General features: G+C 47.1%; 1 protein-coding gene across 1 annotated transcript in view; it reads right to left on the reverse strand.

The window, feature by feature from the left end:
• Window positions 1–16,290, reverse strand: part of PPP2R5A (protein phosphatase 2 regulatory subunit B'alpha) — a 229,891-nt gene that overhangs the window by 44,920 nt on the left and 168,681 nt on the right. The window lies entirely within an intron of this gene.

Raw genomic sequence — 16,290 nt, forward strand, 5'->3', positions numbered from 1 at the left:
AAATATCAAAACACATCACCCAATATTCACTAGATGAAGTCTCTACAAGTTTGCAAAAAAAGCTTATTAGATGGCATGCAGTATACTACAGTTGTGTTTATAGGGAACATAAAAAACATAAAAACAGCAAGCCTCAGTTTGTGGTATGTGTACCCTGAAGGGTTCATCTGTGTACAGGATATTTTTGCTCATCCACTTGCTGACTAGTCGTGTACCCATACATCACTGGACTTCAAGTGGTTATACTGGGATGATGCCTTCCGCTGCAAGCATCATCCAGGTACCTTTTTTCCTTTTTTTTTTTTTTTTTTTTTTTTTTAGAGCAGACGGTCGGGCTCTCTTATAAAAGCAAACCTATTGGCTAACTAGCCACTGGACTGCTTCCGCTGGCTGCTCACAGACCCGAACAAAGACCAGATTGGCTTTAACTCAAGATATAGTAAGCCGGAAGCAATAACCTTACATCACTTTGGGTTTTGTAAACAGTGCCATTTTTAAAAATCAAAAGCATTTGATCACACTGATCTTGGTGTGATCAAATGCTTTTACGAGCCCACATCTCTCCATAAAGAGTACCGGTCACATAGGATGTTTACAATCCTTCTGACAGCAATAAAAGTGATAAAAACAAAAAGTTAAAGTGCACCCACCCCACCATGCAAAGGCAAACGCACGTGTCAGTCCCACACGCACGCAAACAGCAACTGTCCCACACATGTGGGGTATCACCACGAATGTCCGACCATGGGCAGTAATTCTAGGGCAAGACCTCCTGTGTAAATCAGAAGTGGTAACCTGTAAACATTTTTAAAATGTCACCTATAGATTGTTAAATTTACGCCCTTTGTTGGTGCTGCACGGACGTGTGCAATTTTAAAGCGTAACATGTTTGGTATCAATTTACTAACATCTTTTATGTAGCATCTGCTTTTATATTTTACCAAAAAAAATTGTTTTGTTTTTTTTTTTATTAAAATTCAAAAAGTATCTAAAAAAATTGCATTTGAAAATACCATGTGAAAACCCATCAAATTATTCTCTAGGGTCTCGGCTTAAAAAAAATAAAAATAAAATATATATATATATATATATATATATATATATATATATATATATATATATATATAGACACAGCTTCAAGTCTTCAGACCATTGGGCTTATGCTCTTGCTCTCTAGGAGTAGGACTAGGCGGAAACCTTTTTTGGCTATGCCCCAGGGGCAGTCCCAGAAGGGTATACCATCACTTCCTGCTGTAGGACTTCCAGTTTGTAACAAGCAGTATCAGAAGAACAAATAACTCAACCCCAAAAGAGAGGCGGGTGCAGTCTGACCCAAAGCAGTGCAACATGAGGGGTGGGAAAAAACAGCAAACGCAGAATTCCCAACAAGGCTAAACATAGCCAACCAGGTAAAAACAGGAGCTCAACTAGGAACAACTGGAGCTCACCACCAGAAAAAAACCTTCACCCCAAGAAGCGGAAGACTGCGCAAATGCAGCCTGCAAAACTTTGCGGTTAAATGCCGCATCCGAATACGCAAGTACATCCAGTTAATAAAATTTTTTGAGTGTGTGTACAGACGACCAAGTAGATGCCTTGCACACCTGAACCACTGATGGCCGATGATAGAAGGCCCATGAAGCACTTAGCCCCCTCATAGAATGCGCTTTAACAGGGAAAGAAAGAATCAGATTTTTCCTAATTGGTTCAGTCAGTGCCAGGTAAACCCAAATCGCTCTTACCACATCTAAGGCAATTTCCTTAGGATGTTTAGGCATTAGACATAAGGACGGTAGCACAATGTCCTCATTCAAATGAAACCCTGAGACAACCTTAGGAAGGAACGCCCGACAGGGTTGTAATACCACTTTGTCCCAATGACTGACCAAATAAGGTGGCAGACAGGACAACGCAGTTAACTTCGACACGCGACATGCGGAAGTAATAGCTACTAAAAAAGCCACCTTCTGTGACAGAGTGAGCATAGGATATTCTCGAATATTTTCAAAAGGGAGGCCTTTGAAGCACCGACAGAACCAAATTGAGATCCCACAGAGGCACCAGGGATCGTACCGGAGGAGCCAGATGGCAAAGTCCCTGCAAAAAAGGGTGAACCAAGGACTTCGCCGCCAATGGCCTTTGGAAAAATGTAGCCAAAGCGGAAATCTGACTCTTGATGGTGCCAAGAGCCAAACGTTGATCTACACCAGGGGTCCTCAAACTTTTTAAACAGGGGGCCAGTTCACTGTCCCTCAGACCATTGGAGGGCCGGACTATAGTTTAAAAAACTATTCCAAATTGCTTTGCTATTAGTGAAAAAAAAAAAAAAAAATTATATATATATATATATATATATATATATATATATATATATATATATATATATATATACACACATATATATATATACACACATACATATATATATATATATATATATATATATATATATATATATATATATATACACACATACATATATACACAAACACAGCGCTAAAAAAACAATATACCAGCAATAACTTTGCCCGCACAGAGACATATAGACTGCACTGCCCATCAATGCAATCTGATCAGTGTCCATCAATGTAGTCCACATCATTTCAGCCTCACCAGTGCCCATATTGGTGGAACTCTGCTTTTACCCCAGGCTCACACTGGTGCGGTGCAGGAACCGGCTCTGTAATCGTACCGGTTCCCGCACCATATTTCCAGTTCACACTGCCCTGTGTGAACTCGCACAGGAATCGAATCACATGGGTGATAAGACCTATACGATCCGATTCCACTGCAGGAAAAAAGAAGGCACGTGTGCCTTTTTTCTTCCGAATCGAAAGATCAGCCATACAAGCATATAGCTGAACTCGCACTGCTCAGAGATTGCAACAGTGTGAACCGGGGCTTATACAGCACACAACATCATACAACTGAATAGCATTCAGAATATAAAATGCACTCACTGTCAATTAAATTGGGTTTTCTACTCCTCGGCTGTCTGTCACTGACCAGCACGGGAGAACAGCAGGCAGCCCCTCTAGAGATCACAGCGATCACTTTACCACCCCTCTATCATTTACTTAGAGGTGCGTGTGCTGGGGATCTACATCCCCAGCACACAGGAATATCACTGGGGGTGGAGCAGAGGAGCAGGTGAGGGAACTGAGGGAGAGAGCCAGTCAAGCGTGGCCAGGGGAGGGCTGGCAGCCTTAGGTCTGGGGGGCAAATCCAGTCAAGTAGCCCATTGAACCATTTGTCAAACTGTTTGTTCTCTGCGCTATGGGGCCTCAATAACCCTTAAATGCAGCTGCTCCTACCTATGTGATTACTAAATCAACTTTTCAACACAGCGCAAAAAAGGTGAAAATTAAAAAAGGTGAATAAATCAATATGCAAATACACAAAAAATTATATAAAAAAAGATATTATGGGATATGAAAAACTCACTACAAAAATCTTTAACACATGTGATCAGTGACTTTTTTCAAGGTGTGATAAAGTGCTCAACAATAAGTTTGAAATAGGTACAAAAATATACTAATAACCCTAATTCCCCAAAAACTCCCAAAAAAAAAAAAAAAAAAAGCAAGTGTCCAGTGAAAGAAGGTGCAACATGCTCTGTGCGGTCTTCAAAGAACACAACTAGGTGCCACTCCGTGAGATGATGTGGGAATTAGGGTTATTAGTATATTTTTGCACCTATTTCAAACTTATTGTTGAGCACGTTATCACACCTTGAAATAAGTCACTGATCACATGTGTTAAGAATTTTGTAGTGGGGTTTTCATATCCCATAATATCTTTGATATGATTTTTTTGTGTATTTGCATATTGATTTATTCACCTTTAATTTTCACTTTTTTTGCGCTGCATTGAACCCTTTGCCATCGCATCCCATTTGGTGCCCATGGGATGTAGGGGTCATCTGGTGTGTCAGGGTCTGTCTCACCTCAGTCTTGATTGAACAACCTCTTCAGGGGGGGTGGAGGCAAAAGGCAAACTTCCTCCAAGCTGCCTCTGCTCTGTGCTGTGCTGTGATGCTCTGTGAAGTCTTCTGCTCTCTCTCTCCCACGAACGAGCGCCCGACGTTCACTGCCAATAAGTCAGCACGCAAGTCACATCCAGCCGGCCCCTCCCACATGCCCTGGCTGCCTCAGAGTCCTGGGAGGTGGGAGTTGTAGTCCGGCTGCGCTGTTCGGTTCCTCTCACAGCCAGGAGCTTGATTGCGGCCGGACTACAATTCCCATGATCCAGCGCTTCAGCCGGCCAACCAATCGGCAGCCGCTGCCCCCTCTCCCTCTGCCACCAATGATAGGCCGGCTGCCGGACCGTCCGTCTCTAATGTTGAAAAAAAAAAGTGACGGGCAGCGGCGGCAAAAACACCCGGCGGGCCGGATAAATGTCTTGGGCGGGCCGCATGTGGCCCGCGGGCCGTAGTTTGAGGACCCCTGATCTACACCTAGTTGTAGAAACTCCAACAGGCGAGAGACAGAAAAGGAACGGGGAGAAACCCCCCAACATTCACACCAAGTAATGTACGCCTTCCAAACTCGATGATAAACCTTCCTGGATGTAGATTTCCTAGCTTTAACAGCGTAGGAATCACTGACTCCGACAGCCCCCTGTCCTTTAGCACCTGGCTTTCAATAGCCAAAGCCATTAATTCCAGCGAATGTAAAGCAGGATGGAAGATTGGTCCCTAGGACAGAAGATCTTCCCTGAAAGGAAGTTTCCAAGGAACGTCAGCAACCAGCCTTACCAGGCCTGCATACCAGGACCGGCGAGGCCAGTCTGGTGCCACCAGAATGACTGGAATTCCTTCTACCTCGATTCTGCGTAGCAGTCTAGACAGAAGTTGTATTGGAAGAAAGGCGTAAATCAGACAATACTGACCCCAAGGGGCCACCAGAGCGTCTGCGGTGTCAGCCAGAGGATCCAGAGACATTGACACGAACCTCTGCACCTGCCTGTTGAGATGTGAAGCAAGCAGATCCACATGGGGGTCCCCCACCGAAGACACAGTCGATGAAATACCTCCGGGTGACCATTCTCCTGGATCTAACGTCTACAGACTGAGATAGTCCGCTTGCCAATTCTCCACCCCCAGAATGGGGCCTGAACATATTGTTCTGCCCACCTCAAGATGCTGGCCACTTCGCGGGCTGCCAGGGCACTCTGTGCCCTCTTGATGATTGACATATGCCACAGTCGTAGCCTTGTCGGATTGTATCCGTACAGGGCGCCCCTGCAGACTATCCGTCCACTGAGACAGACAAAGTCTGATCACCCGAATTTCCAGGATGTTGATCGGCAACCTGGACTCCTCCCGAGTCCAGACACCTTGGGGCGAACACACTCCCAGTACACCTCTCCATCCAGAGATATGGGCATCCATGGTGATTCCAGCCCAATACAGGGGACGAAAGGATTTTCCCAGACATAGGGCCGGGGAGCGAAGCCACCGTAGGAGAGACTCCCTCGAACCCAGACTCGACAGAATCAGATTGTCCAATGACAGCGGATCCTTGTTCCATTTGATCAGAATCTCTCTTTGCAAAGAGTTGGTGTGGAACTGCGCAAACGAAATCACCTCGAAGGTGGAGACCATCAGACCCATTACTTGCATGTAAGTTTTGAGAGACGATCAATGGTTGGACAACAGGAGCCGAACAGCCTCCTGTAGCTTCAGTAGTTTTGTCTGAAAAAGAAACACCCAGGCTGACACTGAAGCCAGCGTCAGACCCCAATTAGTACAGCTTTGTGGACGGAGACAGTGCCGATTTCTGAAAATTCAGTGTCCACCCAAACTCCTGCAGAGTTCGCACCGTAACCTCCAAGTCAGCTTCTCGAGCCAAAGAAGACTCTGCAGGCAGAAGCAGATCGTCTAGGTAACCCAGTACCGCGATCCCCTTCTGCCGTAACACTTTTGTGAACACTCAAAGAGCTGATATGAGACCAAAAGGTAACCCCACAATTGAAAGTGCTCCTTGCCCATGGCAAAACGAAGAAAACGCTGATGCCCGACATATATTGGATTATCATCATTATGAGCGGATGGACTCCATCCAAAATTTCTGAACCCGCACAAAGTGGTTCAGAGTCTTGAGATCCAAGATCAGACGAACCTTGCCTTCCTTCCTGGGAACTGTAAGCAGATTTGAATAAAAACCTTGGAAACGTTCCGACTCTGGAAGCAGCACAATAACTCCTTGTGCTAACAGGGCCTGCACTGCTCCGTAAAGGCCCTCTGGAGACAGGCGTACATTGGAAGGAAAAAAACATTTGTCCTGAATGAGCAAGGTCCACGGATCCGGAAAAAGACAAAAAGATGCCCCCCCCCCCTCCAGATGCGGGTGAGGGCACCCCTTCAGGCTGTGGAAGGCTTGTCTACTGAACCAGATGCTCCTGCTCTGGACTTACCATTCTGAGGTCTCTTGGAGCCTCCCGCAAAGTAGCGGGTGGGTCTCAAGCCCTTTTCCAGTGATCCAGACGGACGAAAGACCTGAAAAGAAGGGACCCTTCTTACAGCAAGCAGCCTTAGCAGCCTGTGGAAGCAAAGTACTCTTGCCTCCCTTAAGGCCCTTAATGATATCTTCCATAGAAGCACCAAACAGTCACCTACAAATGGAAGATCAGTCAGTACCTTTTTAGAAGCCTGGTCAGCTGACCAATACTTCAACTAGATCATGCGGTGAAGAATCACCGCCGTCACAGAAACCCTGCCGGCCAGGGGGGCTGCATCCAGGGATGCATAACAAATATACTGTAACCCTTGAATTAACTGATCTGCCAGCTCAGAAGGATGTTAACTCCCCTCCAGATCCTGACGCATAAGTTTAGCCCTTTTCGATAAGGTCTGAGATACCAAGGTGATAGCAAATACCGGTCTTAAAATTGAACCAGCCACAGTGAAAAGGTATCGGACCAGAGCCTCCCGTCTTTTGTTCACGGGGGTCCTTAAAAGATGGGAATCTTCCACCAGCAAAAGTGTGGTCTTATTTTATTCAGCCTGGAAACCTGAGAGCCCACTGACGGTGGAACAGTCAGTTTCTTCAGAAGAGGCTCCTCGAAGGGACATCTTCTAGTAAAACTCTTCGGTATACTAACCATGCATTTCAGGGAACCACACTGACTAGTGACAATCTCTTCAAAATAGGCAGGAAAAGGAAAAACCTTATTCACCTTGGAAGATTTGCGGGTGCCAAATTGCAACGGCGTCGCAGACTCAGCAGCAGCTCCAACTTTTAAGTTTCCCGCACTGATATAATCAGGGCCTCCACCAGCGCGGTTGCAGAGGAGGATGACTCATCCTCACTATTAGAGCACTCAGCGTGCGTAGACGCAGACCCAGTGGGCTGACTCTCGTCCACAGTGGTCAGATCCACCTCAGAATCTGAGGAAGCAAAGGATACAGGTGAAGGTGGGGGGGTCGCTTCTTGCCAGGTCTCCTTTGCCGGGCCATATCTACTTTGGCTTCTAGTAACTGCAGGGCTGCCGTCATTGCTGCCAGGGCAGACTGAGACCCAGAGGGTCCCGCAGCTTCCAGGAGTGGATCAGGCGGTGAAACGAGCTCCCCAGGCTCCATGACCATGAAGGGTTAAGCAAAACCGCTGATCAGCAAAGAGTTTTTTTTTTTTTAAACAGGAGGCCCCTCCACCCTGTGCACCGCTGTGGGTCTACAAGAAGCAGCGCACCCGTGGCGCTGTATACAGCAAGGAAGTATAGTGTAAACCCAGAGACTCACCACCCAGGGCTGGAAAGTGCCAAAACGATCTGCCACACTGCTGGAAAAAGAGGAAAAGCTGACCTGACACTAGAGGCCCCCACAGCCTCAGTACTGTCTCCGACTACAGGAAAATGGCCGCCATTGCAAGTCTATAGGGAAACAAAAAACCTGGCCGCCGAACTGGGAATCACAGAGACCACGGAAAAAAGGCGGTACCATGCGGCGCTGCACAGGACCCTGGACCCCAGGGAAAAAGTTTACAGACCCAAGGAGAGGACCTCCTAGGGACCCCTTGCAGAACCCAGGTGCAGACACTCCTAACCGGGACTGACAGACACCCATCGCTCCTTTAGCCCAGCACCATGTAAGCCCACCTACCCAATTTCACCCATGCCCCCAAACAGGGGCAGAGGGACAGGGGACAGGTGAGGGCATCAAAATTTAGGGGGAACCCCGCAAGGAGGAGGGGAGGAAGTACAAGGGGGAGGAAGGACACAGGGGGGGGGCACAAGTACCCCAACAAGTCCACAAGGACAGGACAGGGGACACTACTCACCATACCACAGTCACCAGGTGGGCAACACTCCCAGCAGTCCACTGCACCATCTTGGAATGGGGGTGCTATGGCCTGGAGTATGACCAGAGCTATGCGACCTCGTGAGGTGTTTCACTCACCGGTCAGTCCCCGTCCAGTGGGACTATGTTGCGGCCAACTGAGCATGGAGCTAGTAGTTGGGTCGCGCTCGCAGGCCAGACTGGTAAGACTGTAAGGATCTTGAATATCCAGTGCTTAGCCAAGTCCGGCTGTTGATTGTAGTTCTCACAGGAACAGTTGACTGTAGTTCACACAGGAACAAAATAAAAAGTAAAAAATCCCATTTAAATAGAAAAAAATGAAAAGACCGCAGATCTCAGCAGAGAGCCAGGTCCTTACTCTAGCAGGAAGTGATGGTATACCCTCTGGAACTTCCCCAGGGGCGTAGCCAAAAAGGTTTCTGCCTAGTCCTACTCCTAGAAAGCAAGAGCATAAGCCCAATGGTCTGAAGACTTGAAGCTGTGTCTGTTAGTGAATGAAAGAGAAATACTGATTGTTACATTGTAAACAAAAAGTGCCAAACAAGGCTTGGTCTCAGGTCCGGTTCACACTAATGCGATGCGGGAAGGCTGCGAATTCGCAGCCTGTTCCCGCATCGCACATGCACCCCCGGCAGTTCACACTGCCATATGCGATACGCTGGGGGTGTCAATGTAATCTTAACGACACCCCCAGTTTGATCGCATTTCGCAGTGCGATCGTGCAGTTCGCACAGGATCGGATCGCACAAGTGTGAACCGCTGTGCGATCCGATCCTGATGCGGCTGCAAAAATGCCTCCTGTGCGAGTTTGCTGCGGGTGCGATGCGAATTTAGCCATACAAAGTGTATGGCTAAACTCGCAACGCACAGCTGATCGCATGTAATGTCGGAGCAGTGCGCTCCGACATTACATGCGAACCCGGCACTCGCAGAAGTGTGAACCGGGGCTCAAAGTAGAATAGGAAATTTCACGTAAGCTCATAGATTTAGTGGATAGCATATCATAAACAAATATATATCAGCCAAAAGCTTTCGTTTTTTTAAAAACATAACATTTGGGGGGGGAAAAAATGACATAATTCGGGGCTATTAGTAACAAACTCACCACTGTTTCGGTTTACTTAGGTGATCCACAACAAGATGTACTCGGTAAACTCTGGCTTTCATATATTGGAACATACATTAACCACCCTTCCTAACACCGTATAGTTTAGAAAAAATAAAATAAGTCCAGGAGGTGGACACCCATTTTGGGAGAGCCATTTATAAGCAGCACTCCAGAAACAAAGCATGGAGACCAGTTTGCCTGTTAAACGTCTTTGATTTCAACTTGCATCACAGTCAATAGGCAGAAAGTTGAGTGGCTCTGTGCCTTGTGAATGCTGTGATGGCCAGAAGGGTGGTGGTCTCTATAGATATTGAAAAGGCCTTTGATTCGGTTGACTGGACCTTCATGCTTACGACCTTGGAACTTATGGGCTTTGGGACTAATTTCCGGACGTGGATTAGACTTCTCTATACTGGTCCCAGGACGGCTATACGGCTCGGTTTTCTAACATCTCCCTACTTCCAGGTGGGACGGGGAACGAGGCAGGGGTGCCTCCTTTCCCCGTTCCTGTTCGCCCTCACACTCGAACCTATAGCTATAGCGTTGCGCAGTTCCCCGGCCGTGGGTGCAATCAGGGTGGGTTCCATTAACGAATGCCTTGCCCTATACGCAGACGACATGTTATTGTTCCTAGAGGATCCGGGCCCCTCTCTTCGAGCAGCCCTGTCCATATTGGATGATTTTGGCAGGTGCTCTGGCCTTCGGGTCAACTGGAGGAAATCCTCAATCCTGTCTTTGGATGATGGTGCGCGACTCGCTGCGGCTGGGGACCTGCCGCTTTGCTGGGTTGATAGCTTTACTTACCTGGGGATCAAGGTTACTAGGCGCCCTCAAGACTATTACTCTCTGAACCTCTTACCCTTATTGTCTAGACTCCAACAACATGTGCTGGCCTGGAAGAAGCTCCCACTTTCCCTCCTGGGTCGCATTAGTGTCCTTAAAATGAAATTTCTACCAGTAGTATTATACTTTCTCCGTAATTCTCCCCTATGGGTTCCCATGTCATTCTATAAGAAACTGGATAGTATCATTAGTTCGTTCCTCTGGTCCCCGGGGGCTCCCAGGATTGGCCTGCGGGCCCTCAAGGAGCCCTGGGGTAGTGGTGGGTTGGCACTCCCTGACTGGCGCAAGTATTACCTGGCGGGTCAGATGTTGTTTGCGAGACGTTGGCTGAGGGCTGATGACGGGGATTCGGCCACGATCCTGGAGGCGGCTCATCTGGGCTCATTTGAAACCCTCAGATTGGCCTTACATAGGGGACTGGGCTTGGATCTCCCATTGACGTTATCCATGAAGGCCACGGTTAGAGCATGGGCCCAGTCATTGCGCTTGACCTGTCCTAGCTACGTTGGCTTTTCTCCTTCCACTCCTCTGTGGATGAATCCCACCCTTTCCCACTTCTACAAGTTTCCAGATCTGGTGGTGTGGGCGGTAAAGGGGGTTAAGACCTTGGGGGACATCCATTTGACCATTTGAAGGACAAACATGACCTGCCCAGTAATTATTTTTTTTCGGTATATCCAATTGCGACATGCATTCCAGAGCCAGTTCACCACATCCCAGGTGGAGCTGTGTCTTTCGGATCTGGAGTGTGTGTTGACTTGTGACACTACGCTTAAGACCCCTTCGACTGTGTATAAGGATATGTTTTGATTGACGCCTCCTAGCATTGCTAGATGTAGAGACAAGTGGACAATAGAGGTGCCTGACCTTCAGGGTGATGACTGGGAGGAGGTTTGGACTGAACCCTTTAAATACTTAAGTGTCCGCTAGGGATAGGCTCATACAGTTCAAATTTCTGCATAGAATTTACTACACTCCGGCTCGCTTGGCTAGGATATTTCCGACCTCATCGGCGGAGTGCTGGCGTTGCTCCGCTTCCCCGGCGGATGCAACTAACATTTTTTGGGACTGCAGCCAGATCCAGATGTTTTGGGGAACTGTGACTGCCTGTCTTACCGAGGTACTGCTGACCCCGATCCCACTGGCCCCGAGGGTTTGTCTCTTGGGTTTGGTGGAGGAGGTGGTCCCTTCGGTGGCCCATAGAACACTACTAGGTATTCTCCTATTCTATGCCAAAAAGGAGATCCTACTGCATTGGAAGAGGGAGGCCCCTCCCTCGCTTTCGTTTTGGAAGGGCTTGGTCAATGCTGTCTTACCACTCTATAAGGCGACTTCCCTATCTAGGGGTTGACCTAAGAAGTTTGAGAAGGTTTGGAGAGCGTGGGTTGAATCCTCCTCTACAGTGGGTTAGCTGTATACTATTTGATTGATGAAGTTAGACGCTGGCCCTGCGTCCTGTTCTGGTATTATGCCATTTGAGTGATGTATTACTATCCTTTCTGTAATGTATTTCATGTTGCTGCTCAGGTTGAATTTTACACTGCGTAGATGCTGTGCTTAGTTATGTACTGAGGGGGGCTTGAATGGGCGATGCTAAGGGGTACTCATCTTCGGGGGTCGGGGCTGGCCTGTGTATGTTTCTGGCGTGGGCCGGCGCCGACCCTTCTGACCTCGGTTATCCGGTCCGTTATTGCGGTGCTGGTGTCTGTTTTGGGGGGGAGGGGGGCGGGTTTAGTGGGGTTGAACGGATGTTCTTTGTTTTTATGTACTGTAACTGTTTGTTACTGTTGGATGGTTTTTCTTTGTATGTTCTTCAAAACTGAATAAAAAGAATTAAAAAAAAAAAAAAAAAAAATTGATCTGAAGGAGTAGTTTATGATCAGTCAGTATTGTGAATTCCCTACCGTACAGGTAAAGATGAAACTTCTTAATTGCCCATATGAGCGCTAGAGCCTCTTTGTCAATGTGAGTAATTGCTTTCTGCTTTTGTCAAGGACCTGGAGACGAATGCCACTGGTTTCTCCGACCCATCTGGTAAAACGTGAGATAGCACAGTCCCTAGACCATAGGGTGAGGCATCACAAGCCAAGGTGAGAGGCCTTTGGAGGTCATAGTGCACGCTTTCGCTTAGAAACTTCAAAAGCACGTTGGCATGCAGCCGACCAGTTCCATCTGGAGTGTTTCTCCAAAAGCTTGTTCAACGGGAACAAAGTGTGTGCTAGATCTGGCAGGAATTTGTGGTAATAGTTCAGCAAGCCCAGGTATGATCGCAGCTGTTGGACGTTGGTTGGGGCTGGAGCTTTTACTAAAGCATCAACTTTGGCTTCCGTGGTGTGTATACCCTCTGCATCCACAAGGTGGCCACAAAACTCCAATTTAGGTACCATGAATTGGCATTTCGCCAAGTTCACTTTTAGACCCTGCTCTGGAGTCTCGCCAACACAAGCTCCATGTTACACTTGTGTTCCTGGCCCGTCAGGCCCGTGATAAGCATGTCATCGAACAGGCACTGTGTGAAAGGAATGTCCGCCAAAATCTCATCCATTTTGCGTTGCCAAATGGTGGGGGCAGAGGCTACACCAAACACCATCCGATTGTATTCATACAGTCCCTTGTGAGTGTTGATGGTTAGAAACTTGCGGGACGAAGGGTGGACCTCAAACTGTAAATAAGCTTGCCTGAGATCAAGCTTGGTGAACTTTTGACCTCCTGCAAGAGAGGCAAAAATGTAATTTACTCTGGGTAGGGGATACTGGTCTATCTCCAGTTGAGAATTTAGTGCCATGCGGAAATCGCCACAAATGCTTAGGTCCCCATTCGCTTTCTTTACTGGTACAACTGGTGATGCCCACTCGCTGTGCTCTACCTTTGAGATGACACCTTGTTCCTCCAGCCGGCTTAGTTCAGCTTCCACACCTGCTCGGAGTGTGAAAGGTACCGTCCGAGCTTTGAAGAACCTAGGCTGGGCGTTGGGTTTCAGCCCGAGTCTCACACAGTCATGCTTTATTTTCCCCAAATGGTAATCAAAGACTTGTGGAAATCGCTGTTTCAGGGAATCCACCTGTGACGGGAGTCACTTTGGGCATGGGGGTTGTGGACCCCAAATTCCTTTAGAGAGGTTGGGGGGCACCATGCCCAGCCTTATGGGGCTCTCTTATGTTTAAGTCACCCTGCATCTGTTATGGATGCAGGGTGACCAGGAGGGTGGTGAACACTGAAAATATGGTTTGGACTACTACAAATGGGACAGTCATATTCAGGAATAATGTCTCCCTTGTAATATGACGATTTATTCCCTGTACAGTAGGAGGTCTCTGACCAGGAAGTCCAACTCCTAATATGGTCATTCCAGGAAGTTCAATGAGGAGACGGGCTGGCTAACAATGTTGCTTTTTGTCTGAGGTAGCTGTCCATTCACCTATTGTCAGGTGTGCTAATGACCTCACCTGTTGTCTGCTAAGGGATGTATTGACACTCAGAGTAATGTGTATTGAGGGCTCGTTAGGGAACCATTGTTCTGTGTCTGACTATTGTGTACATTGATTGCCCCCTGGGGCTTCTGTCTCCTTGCACATGGCAGTCCTTCTGGTCAAGCTATCTGACCAATCACTGCTGACTCATTTTCAAGCCCTCATTTGCATGGCTGGAGAGGACCTTATGGGGAACTGCAGGTACTGTGCAATTGACCAATGGGAAAGCGGTTGTTGGGGGAAGGATGTTCCAAATTCTGTATAAAAGTGTGCTGTGTTCTTCCAATAAAGAGTCTTCCTGTTTGAACTTACATACAGCTTGCTTGGGGTTTGTTCTAATGGATTCCGGACGGCACATAGCTGTAGTTCGGATCCCGGATCCTTGGTTGACCGAACCTTCAGACGTTGCGATCTGTAGCTGACTCACTAGAAACAGAGGAGTGTCGGGAGAGCGGAAGCGAGTGAGCAAGGGTCTCGTCACATCCAAAGTGACTCCCGTCACACCACCCATCCCTCTTCATCTCCTGATGGGATGGTCACGGTGTTGCAAGGGTTTATGGCGATGTCTGGCATGCCAAAGTGAGCAATCCAGTCTCTCCCAAAGAGAGGGGGTCCTCCATGTTCTAGGATATATAATGGTATTCTCTTCATCTGACCCTTGTAGGATACCTGTACTTTCACGTACCCCAGTGGGTGGAGTATCTGCTTTGAGTATGTCTGCAGTTTGATTGGTGTTGGACGGACAGTTGTTCGGATCAGAAGTTTTCTCCATTGTTTCTGGGTGATAACTGAAACTGCTGCTCCTGTGTCTACATCCATCTTGAGTTTCTTTCCTTCCACGGTTACCTCTACAGTCATTGCAGAGGGTGCTAAATGCATATGATGTATGTCTAATCTGTGGAGCACTTCCTCATCCTCTGATTCAGATGACGATGTATATCTTCCCACCATATATGCCTTTGTCCTGGTGTTCAGAGGTTGTTCATTTCGCACCTTCTTACTATGGCAGAGTTGTTTCAGATGGCCTGCCTTACCACAATTATGACAGAACTGATCCTTAAACCGGCAGACTTTGTGATCACGGTCTGTATTCCCACAACGGTAGCAAGCTGACTCCCGGCTTGGTGAGGGTCTATATTTCCAGTTTGCTGCTGTTGGCTTGACTGCTGTTCTGAAAACTTCCTCTTTAATCTCTTTCCTTCTGCACTGGGGGTTCAATGCCTCTGTATCTTTCACAGCCATTTCCATCACTGAAGCTATCTCAATTGCCTTTGTAAGGGTAAGGTCTTTCTCGGTTAACAGTCTCTTTTGGCTAGACTATTTAGTCCCATGACAAACTTATCCCTCAGTGCAGTCGGCAAGTACTCCCCCAAAAGAACAGGTTGAGGCTAGTCTGCGAAGGGCGAGCACATAAGCCTTAATATCTTCACCCGGCTGTTGCTGCCACTGATAGAACCTGAATCTCTCTGCAATCTCTAGTGGTTTAGGCTGGAAGTGATTCCCTAACAGTGTCTCTGTCAAAGTCTTAGTTGCTGGTTTTTCAGGGAAAAGGAGATCCCTATGAGTGTCATATGTCCTAGCAACAACCACTGGCAGAAATACTGCAACTTGCCTGTCGCCTGGGATGGCATTTGCACAAAAATACTGTTCCAGTCTCTCAACCCAGGAACTCCAGCATGTCTGTTCTCCATCAAATTCACTTAATGTCCCGATCAATGACATTTTCCTGCTGGGCTCTGTTGGTGTTTGTATCCAGCTGACAATCCAGAGTTTTTTTAATTCTTTTCTCACACGGATAGTAACCTTGTAAATCCCATCCTCGTCGCCACTGTTATATTCTCCGTGTTGTGAGAGACACAGGACTGATCTGGAACAACGGATGTTTATTCAGGACTTACTGTACACTCCAACATGCATTACAGGACAGCTCTGTATATAAATGCATCTCTTGCATGTCTCTAAGATGGCCACTCTGCCCATTGACCCTTGTCATCACTCCTGGGTGGAGCCAGCCTTAAAGTAACAGTACATGTGAACCCCTTCAGGTATAACAAAAACTGCTCCCATGGATCACAAAAAAGAAAAAGGAAGACGGGGGGCGCACAGATCACCAAGGGGGAATATTAACCACCACCAAGTACACAGGTGGCATATAGTCATTAAAATGGCACAGACTACCAAAGAGAGAAAACATCACTGAATAATAATGTTATGGGGTACTTACCACTGGTCACATTAAAAATGAGCCCACAAACATTTAAAGGGGCATTTACCACTGACCACCACGATGAAGGGGTGCCAACTCCATACCACTGAAATCTATGAGCAATTATATGCAATGCATACTCTTCACCCCTGCACGCTGTTTCATTGTATATGCCATGTCCTAAATTAAACAATTTTGTGGCATTTTAGGGAATCAAGATATTCGATAAAACAGGGTTTGTTTGTTTTTTTTCCTAAATTTGAGGTCCTTTTTCCTTTATGCGGTTAAAAATAAAAGAAAAAACGCAGTAGATATTAAATACCACTAAAAAGAAACCTCTATGATATAAAATTCATTTGGGTAC

This window comes from Pelophylax lessonae (genome assembly GCF_965119305.1).
Source record: "Pelophylax lessonae genome assembly, chromosome: 3".
Lineage (NCBI taxonomy): Eukaryota > Metazoa > Chordata > Amphibia > Anura > Ranidae > Pelophylax > Pelophylax lessonae.